A 9,962-nucleotide genomic window follows, 5' to 3' on the forward strand; every position below is an offset into this window, starting at 1 on the left:
CCCGTGCCACCCAACGTGCTCTGGAAGGTGTAAGTCAACTACCCTGGCCAGCAAGATCTCCGGATCTGTCCCCCATTGAGCATGTTTGGGACTGGATGAAGCGTCGTCTCACGCGGTCTGCACGTCCAGCACGAACGCTGGTCCAACTGAGGCGCCAGGTGGAAATGGCATGGCAAGCCGTTCCACAGGACAACATCCAGCATCTCTACGATCGCCTCCATGGGAGAATAGCAGCCTGCATTGTTGCGAAAGGTGGATATACACTGTAATAGTGCCGACATTGTGCATGCTCTGTTGCCTGTGTCTATGTGCCTGTGGTTCTGTCAGTGTGACCATGTGATGTATCTGACCCCAGGAATGTGTCAATAAAGTTTCCCCTTCCTGGGACAATGAATTCACGGTGTTCTTATTTCAATTTCCAGGAATGTAGTTAAATTTCTTGGACATCACCATAAAGATTCAAAACAACCAACATACTTTCGACATATACCGAAAACCGACAAAAACAGACACAATTATACACAACACCCCAGTTCTCAAAAGCCGGCAGCACTTAGATACATGCTCCACAGACTAAACACAGTGCCATTAGACACAGACAATTACAAAAAAGGAATGAATAGCATAATACAAATAGCCCCAAACAGTGAATGCAAAGAAAACTTAGTCAAAGCTGAACAAGAAAGTCAAGAAACAGAAAACCCAGCTGTCCCGAACACAAGGTCAAAATTATACACAAATAAATACACGAAATACAAGAACAGAAATGACACAAAGTGGCAAAGAAACAGAAAGTAAAAGATGGTACACAATGACATGCAACCACAAATAAACACACAGAATACAAAAAACAAGGCATAAAAATAGCCCACCAAATCACAACTCACTTCAGAAATACTTCCCAAAAACAATAGTAAAATAATGTGTACATATGTATACATACACAGAATAGGGAAACTTTGTTAGCAAACAGGAGAGCTGTGTTTATGGCTTACTAGTTTATAAATAGATTATTGCTACAAAACCTTAATTTACAATAAACAGGGAGGGGGGGGAGGAGATGGACAGAGGAGTGGGAGGAAATGGACGTAGAAAACGGGAAGGAGAAGATCGACAGAGAGAGGGGCAGGAAGAGGTGAAGAGAAGGGAAGAGAAGATGGATGGAGAGAGGAGAAGGAAGTGATGCACAGAGGGAGGGGGAGGAGGAGAAAAGGGGGGGGGGAAGACAGACAGACACTGAGGAGAGAAGGAGATAACAATGTGTATCCAATTCCCATATATATTAGAAAAGCATGTTTTCTCTTTTCTTTCTTTTCCATTTAAGCCAACTGGGCAAAAGCAAAGCGTACAGCGGGTACAGATAGCAAATAAATAAGGTAAATAACTGTATTTTGATAAAGCCTCATGCAATTGGTGGCACTTCGCTAGAGAGACTTTCACGTAATCAGTGTCGACCTGCTGCTCGCTCGCTCGCCTTCCCGCCCCTCTCCTCCCCCCCCCCCCCCCCCCCCCCACTGCCCCTCCCCCCCCCCCTCGTCATCCCATTGTTACGCCCGTGGCATCCCCGGCAGGTAGGAGCAGAGCGTTACCTGAGGCCGTGACGTCACGGCGCGCCTCAGCAGCTCTGCTGAATGCGCTGTCTCACCTTTCGGGGGAAACTTTTAGGGGCGCCTGGCTGCGCGATTCCTATTACTTGACTCTTGACAGCCGCAGCCGTCCCTCGAATTAAAAGTATCGGGTGTTAGAGCGGAATTCTTTTCAGAGCGGCACCGACCTCCTGGACACGGAGCGAGTGTCAGTTGGCTTGTGATCACCGAAACATGACATCCTTACACTGGCAGACAGTGTTACGTCCGCTTTGCCAGTGCCTGCTTCAGAAACGACTAACCTTTGACACTAAGCTTGTCTCAATGTAAATTTGAGCAAAGCTTTGCAACCTTGTAAGACGTGTATATTTCTACTGTCTACTGTCAAACCACAATTTATGAAAGATGTTTATATTTTATTAATAGGATTAAGTAGGTATAATTAATATTTGTCATTTTGGAAATAATTGTGGTAGCAGAAAATGTCTGCACCAAAGCATTGTTGGCGGGATAGACTGCACTTTAGCGTTCGTAGGAAGTCAGCAGTAAGCGAGTTGGTAGCAGGTCTGAAGAGAGAGGTTGAGAGGAGCGGTGTGCCTGCCTGCCACCAGGTATGATTTACAAGAGATTATAAACGGATGTACAGAGACATCAGCTAACTATTATCATAAGAGGAACTAATATTATTGTTTTTTTTTTTTTTTTTTTTTTTTTTAGAAACTCAGGAAGTCCTGATGGTATGTTTGCACAATGCTATGTTGTCAAGAAAAAGTTTAACTATGAATTACGTAACTTCAGTCAAATTAATTAAAGAATAACGTCAGCTTTGCTATTAAAGAATAACGTCAGCTTTGGTAATAAATATAGCCACTTATTATGACGGCCCACCAGCAGCTAACAGAGTATAGTAAAACATAGAAAGTATATTCATGTCGCAGTTCGATGTAGCAGTCAGATAGCGATCCAGTAACAGTAAAAAAGGTAAGGAACAGTTTTGGGCTATTGCAGGTAACGACTGAGGGCCACGACGACGACACATTCTACGTTTCGTCGAAATAATCAGCAAATCACTTTCAATAAGCAGCATTTAAATTTGTATGCAAAAATTGCACTTATTATTATTGAGAAAGAGAATTAATTTCAAAGGGAAGATTTCATTTGTTATTATTAAGCAAGAGATAGAAATCGTAAGGGAAGGTTTCATAGGTTATTGTAGAAGGGAAGGTTGCGTAACAAATGAGATATAGAGGAGACGGGAAGGTTTCAACCTCTGTGGCCGAATGTACAAAAAAATCAAGACATCCCCAAAAAAGAAATCTAACCTATCATTCTGCAGCTGAGTATGTGCTCTTATTCAATTTCTTACATTAGAATGGTACGTTGAACTAGAGCTCACTCCTCGGCGTCGATAAATAACCAGCAGACCAAATGGCCATCCATTACATCTCATGGCAGAAATGAAAGCTTCGATCTACGTGGTAGGGTGTTGTTAATCACGAACGCTTCTCAATATTTACGCTAATGAACTAAGATACAAAGTATTAGAAGCAGCAAGTGATATAACAGAAGGAGGAGAAAAGATAAAGAAAATGAAGTACGCAGCTGATCAAGCAGTGTTGCCCGAATCAAAGAAACCATGATCTACGATGGGGTGGATCGTAAAAGTGGGAACAGAGACTGAAATAAGGGTAAATGAATGACCAGAGGATGAATGTAAGGGAACATGAAGGTTAGGCAAAGTTTAATTGGAAGAAAAGGCTAACGCGAATGTAAAATACTTTAAATACTTAAGAAGTCTGGCGAAAGGAGATGCAAGCTATGTGGAGACAATAAAACGTAAAATATCTGTGGCTAAAGTACCTTGTTGACAGTTAAAGAATTCCGATACGTGCCGAGTGTTTTACTTGGGGTGTACAGTAGTGAAAATTATAAGAATGAGGAAAACGCACTGGCCAGAAATATTCTGCGAAGTAATAACCTGCAACAAAAATCATTGAAGGAAAGATTGCAGAGAAGAGACGAAGAAGATTTGGAGTACTGGGTGTCATCAAAATAGGACGAAGTTAGCAGCAAAGTAAGGAAGAAGGACAATTGTCAAACTGTTGTATACCTTGGTGAACTAGCACCTCTAGTTGTAGAGACATTGCACAGAATGGCTTAGCCACAGACTAGGAATTATTTCCAGATGAAATTTTTTGCGTTGCGGTGGAGTACACGTCGCAGTGGAACTTCAGCTGATTAAAAATGGGAGCTCTTCGTGAAATCAAACATCCAGTTACGAATCCCAGTAGAGGCCCATTAAAAATTTTGCAATAACAGAGGATGTCTTCGGGATGTGTTTGCTGCATAGAAGTGAGTCAATTGATAATCGTTTTAATCATAAAGCCCACGTTAATAATCAGGTGATAATATTTGCGTATGCGGAGCCTAACGTCATGTGAACTGGCGTGGCTCAGTACTGCGCAGCAGATCCCCACGGAGCCTCAGAGAACCGAAACGCCCTACAGGATCAGCCGTTCCATGTCGGCCACCCACACTCGGTGAGGTTAGGGTCGACGCGAGCTCATATTTTGCCCTACTGGATCGTTCGCATGAGTTTGCCTTAACGTTTCAGGCTGCTGAAACCAGAAATGTTCCGTGCATACGAAAGTACACTTGGAACTGAAGTACCCGTTTCAGCAGCAAATATTGTTTTATTGTAAATACATACAAAGTGCCAGCAAATTATAATATTGCATAAATAAATAAGTTGCAGAAATCACAACGATTAAACGATAAATAAATACAAAAGGCGGGAATGGACCCTAGTGTCCTCATGTTGCAGCCAGCGACTGTAAGTGCTTTACATTAGTGAAACTGGAGATTATGAAAGAGAGATTTAAACTCTTTCAAACAACTTCTAACGGAAAACCATCACTTACGGTATGACAAACTTCTTACAGCCAAGAAAGGTAAAATTAGATAAAACCATTACACTACTGGAAATATATCGATATGCGTATGATTTAGAATTCTAGTCTCTTTACAAATGAAAATGCCGTATTTTGTGCGTTAAAAAACCTTCATTTATGATCGCAAATGAGAATTACCTACCAACAACAGAGAAATCAGTTTTCAAATTGTGACAGTTTCTTTTTGTAGGATGTCTATGCGGAAGATCTGTTTTACAATTTTGAATGGGCTAACTTCTGACTGATTTCTATAGGTTGACGCAGGTAAGACGAGCCATTGCAGATACATCCAGAACTAGTGGATACATCGATGAGCGGTTTCTGCTAAGTTATACGGGACAATGTGGCGAATTTTCTGATATTCGTCAGTAATTTTAAACCTCGAATCGAATTATGACACCGACTGTTACTTTTTAACGGAATTACATATTTTTGGAAACAGCTTCGAACAGGACTCCAACGACGCAAGCAACGTATGTGAAACTTGACCACACAAGGTAACAGCGCGCCGCAAACCAACGTCCCACAGTCAGGTGAAGGGGTCCCACAAACTTCTACCCTGTTGGTTCAAATGGCTCTGAGCACTAAGGGACTCAACTGCTGTGGTCATAAGTCCCCTAGAACTTAGAACTACTTAAACCTAACTAACCTAAGGACAGCACACAACACCCAGCCATCACGAGGCAGAGAAAATTCCTGACCCCGCCTCTACCCTGTTGTACAAAACGTTAGCAAACGAGTAACTCAAGTACGGTCCATGCGTTTTTTTTTGTTTGTTTTTGTGAGTGTTGTACCAAGTGTTCAAAATTTTGCCCTTTAGCACTAGCACATGTTTAATTTCATTTGGGCTTATCCCTACACACCACTTTGTTACACAGTACTTGATATTTTCGGTAGCCGTCGGCATTTTCTTGTGGTAACCCATTTTTTTATTTTTCCCGCACATGAAACTCCAAAGCAGTTAAGTCTGACGAACATGCAGGCCATTTTGTGTTTCCTGAACGACACACGAAATCATCTCCGAACGTTCTCTTTACTTACGGAGTATGAGAGCGGAACAAGTGGGACATCCGTTATGTTGTTCTATGTCCAATAGGGTGTCTTCCAATAATGAGAGTTTCGAAGCAAGAGACCAGGGCTGCCACTGTTTTCATGCACTTCTTTTGAAACTGTTTACTTTGTTCTATCCTTTATAATAGGTCCATGGTGGCACAGAATCGAAAAGGAGTTTGTTTTGCGTTCCAGTGAAACTTCATGGCCACAGTGATGCGTTTGGGCTGAAAACGAAGTCCGAGAATCTGTCGCCGACCGCTGCATTTCGATATCCAATTTAGAAAGAGGTCACAGTGGCTCCTGTATCATCTTCTGCAACTCAGCGCCATGTTATTTTATCAGCTAGTAAGGGTCTAGGAACCAATGGCCATGCCGCAGTGGTAACACCGGTTCCCGTCAGATTACCGAAGTTAAGCGCTGTCGGGCTGGGCTAGCACTTGGATGAGTCACCATCCGGTCTGCCGAGCGCTGTTGGCAAGCGGGGTGCACTCAGCTCTTGTGAGGCAAACTGAGGAGCTACTTGATTGAGAAGTAGCGGCTCCGGTCTCGGACACTAACATACGGCCGGGAGAGCGGTGTGATAACCAAATGCCCCTCCATATCCGCATCCAGTCACGCCTGTCGGCTGAGGATAACACGGCGGCCGGTCGGTACCGTTGGGCCTTCATGGCCTGTTCGGGAGGAGTTAAGTTTTTTTAAGCGTCTAGGCACTCGATATCAGCTAATGAATGAATAAAAGTTGCACAACATAAACTTTTTGTTATAACGTTCTGGTAAGCACTGACGGAGAATCCACCTAACAGTTCATATGACTTTAGCATTCTTCTGATAAAAGTTAGTCAAAGAGTTCTTTACACGTCTTTTCCTTCTAACGATTTTTCATTTGCTAATTTGTCTGTCACCTCACTCATCCTACCAAACATTACATTTCAGCTGCTTTTAGTTTCTTTCTCTCCGGCCTTTCCGCGATAAACGAATCACTTTCGAATAATTCTATGCTCCAAAGGAATACTTTCTGTGACTTCATGTCAATATTTGAAATCATTGAAAGAAGAAATTTTTCGCACTGAAGTTTTTCTTTCTTCTGTGTGATCATGAAGAATGTTTGGCGCCATTGTCTACGTACTCCAACGATTTGAGAAGCACGTGCCACGTTACTAACTGCCCCGCGGTCAGCACAGTAAACATTTTATTTGTGGACTGGGCTCAAAACCCTTCCCTAGTGTAACCACAATATTGTTCTAATGAGGGCCACCAATCATTACTCAGATCGCGAGATACCGTTAATCAGTGTTCTCTCTTGCATTATTGAATCGAATCATGCTGCTATCTGGCCGGCGGCTGTGGCCGAGCGGTTCTGGGCGCTTCGTCCCGGAACAGCGCGGCTGATACGGTCGCAGGTTCGAATCTGCCTCGGGCATGGATGTCTGTGATGTCCTTAGGTTAGGCAGGTTTAATTAGTTCTAAGTGTAGGGGACTGATGATCTCAGATGTTAAGTCCCATAGTGGTTAGAGCCATTTCAACCACGCTGCTATCTGACAAATTTGACCACTGGGCGTCCCTTGCCGTCCCCTGTTACTCACCAATTTATTTCAATCAACGTAATTGAATTACTGCAGAGTTAAAATTCGGAAAGAAGTCTAGAAAGTATTTGTTCACTCTCACACAGTTCTTAACGTAATACTTTCCGAGGAAATAACACGATATCTTTATTTAAATATATCCAAATCCGAAGTGTTTCTCCAGGTAGTTAACTTTTCTACTGGCACGAGGACTACCACCGGAATGTAACATACATCTTGGCTTAAACTTTATCAAGTCACTCCAGTGGCTCTATCCATATTAGCCATCCGAGAAGAGAACGTAATTCGGAATTTCACACTTCTACTCAATTTAATCATAAAATAACCATTCCCTATGCAATGTAATAGTTGTTGGAAAAGTCAAAGGTACCAGGAAACCTTTAGGGCTGCTTCATATGCAGCACGACCTCAGAAAGCCTGAGCACCGAGTGAGGTGGCGCAGTGGTTAGACACTGGACTCGCATTCGGGAGGACGACGGTTCAATCCCGCGTCCGGCCATCCTGATTTAGGTTTTCCGTGATTTCCCTAAATCACTCCAGGCAAATGCCGGGATGGTTCCTCTGAAAGGGCACGGCCGACTTCCTTCACCATCCTTCCCTAATCCGATGAGACCGATGACCACGCTGTCTGGTCTCCTTCCCCAAAAACAACCAACCAACCAATCAGAAAGCCTGAGTTCCGTGCTTGATTTTTAGTTTATTCTGTCCAAAATAACTCTTAAAAGTCATTCAACGTTCGGCCATTCAGCGGATGTGTCTTGTGTTTACAGTTAGACTGGTCTCAGATTTTCTAACGGACATTCATCTTGGCACGTCTTCAGCTAATTTCAGTTTTCTGCTGACGCAGACTCCTGATAAGGTTTCTTGTTACTAATAACTTTCCATTTATGCTATGAGAAGTATTCAGCGCTTGGACTAGAACGGGTTCAGTATGAGACGAGAATTTTCCTGAAAACCAATTGTACTTTGTCTCGGGGAAAACTGCTCTCTGACAATGATGGTACCCAGGACACCTACGCCTAAAATATTCTCTCCGACCATAGCCATATACAGCATCAGTAAGGCGGAACATACATTTGTAGAGTGGGCTACTGCGTCAATTGAACGAATGTAAAATCGTCGCAACTTAAAATCCTTGATAAACTATTATTTTTTGTAAGCAGAGGATTTTCTAAATAGCACTTCACTGATCCACATACAATGTAAATTGATGTGGATAAACGAAGTGCGACGTAGACTGTTCTTTCCTTATGTAAGTGTACCAGATTGCTAATGTCTATCGAGACTTTCTACCTTTTATAGTCGGTTAATATGTCATGTTTCCTGTGGCTACGACACAATGCAACAGTTTGCTCCTATTGTCTAGCCAAACTTCGTAACCTTGCTTTAGGCAGCAAAATTAATCCGCTACTTGAAGATAACCGCTTGAGCAAAAGAGATTGTCAGTGAATAAAAGGAAGGGGGATGACAATAAGCTCGTTAGAGATGACGAAGGACATCAGCTACGCATTTTAAATGAACCATCCCGGCTTTTGCCTTGATTGATTCAGAGAAATAGTGGAGCGTCTAAATCAGGATAATCGGACGAAAATTTGAAGAATCGTTCTCCCGAACGTGAATCCAGTCTGTTAGCAACTGCTCCACCTCGTTCGGTGTCTGCGAGTAAATACAGGATGTTCAAAAATTTAGTGCCCAAACTAATAGGCTGCTGACGGAGACAAAAAGAAATAATTTCGTAATGCAAGCATATGTCGAAAACGCATATTGTTGGAGTACCGAGTATGCAGGAGGCTATTACGTGTGACCGAGAATAAAACGATATTAGCCTATACGTTTTCATGTCTTTCTTGTTCTGATCACGATTACATTATAATAAATGTTCGAAATGAGCACCATTAACAGTGAGGAGCCGGTGTCGACGTAGCAGGGAGTTCGTTGGAAAATGCGTGGCGTGTTCTGCATCTGAGTGGCTGCTGCAAGAGTTTTTGCAACCAATTCCGCCTCCGAATCAATAAGGATAGAATACAGCTCTGCTTTTATGTAGCTCCAGCGAAAGAAGCCTAACGGACCTGTATAAGTGCGCTGGGGCGCCCGTCGTGGTGAAACCACACCTTCTTTCTGCCTTCTGCCTTCAGCAGCACTGTAAGCAAAGTGCAGTCTCACCGTTCTTCCTAGGCGTAGCGCTGTATGTTTACAATGCAACTGTCATGAAGGCACTAGTGCAACACGCTGTTTACTGACTGAGTGTCGAAGCGCATGACACAGGATACAATGTCTCCTACCATTTGGTGTAACAAAATGGCTCAAATGGCTCTAAGTACTATGGGACTTAACATCTGAAGTCATCAGTCCGCTAGACTTAGAACTACTTAAACCTAACTAACCTAAGGACATCACACACATCCATTCCCGAGGCAGGATTCGAACCTGCCACCGTGGCAGCACCGCGGTTCCGAACTAAAGCGCTTAGAACCGCTTGGCCACAGCGGCCGGCTTGGTGTAACAAAAATAGAAACAACGACTTTTATCTGCTCCACACGTGTGTTGCCTACGCATACATATTTGTTTTGTCTCCTGTATCGTCCCCGTTAGTTTGGGCACTGAATTTTTGAGCAACCAGTCTACATTACAGGAGATTTTAGTCGTTCCATACTGCGGTTCATCAAGTAATCGTAGGAAAGGCAGATGCTGATCTGAGATTCGTTGAAAGAGGAATGTTGCTTACAAGACCCTCGTTCAACCGGTAGTTTAGTCAGTCTTGAGTCCTTACGAGTTAAGACTGATACCT

General features: G+C 43.1%; 1 pseudogene; it reads left to right on the top strand.

The window, feature by feature from the left end:
- Positions 1 to 5,949: 5,949 nt before the first annotated feature.
- On the top strand, positions 5,950 to 6,067 carry LOC124556580 (annotated as a pseudogene).
- Positions 6,068 to 9,962: the final 3,895 nt, after the last annotated feature.

This window comes from Schistocerca americana, chromosome 1 (assembly GCF_021461395.2).
Source record: "Schistocerca americana isolate TAMUIC-IGC-003095 chromosome 1, iqSchAmer2.1, whole genome shotgun sequence".
In the NCBI taxonomy this organism is placed as follows: Eukaryota; Metazoa; Arthropoda; class Insecta; order Orthoptera; family Acrididae; genus Schistocerca; species Schistocerca americana.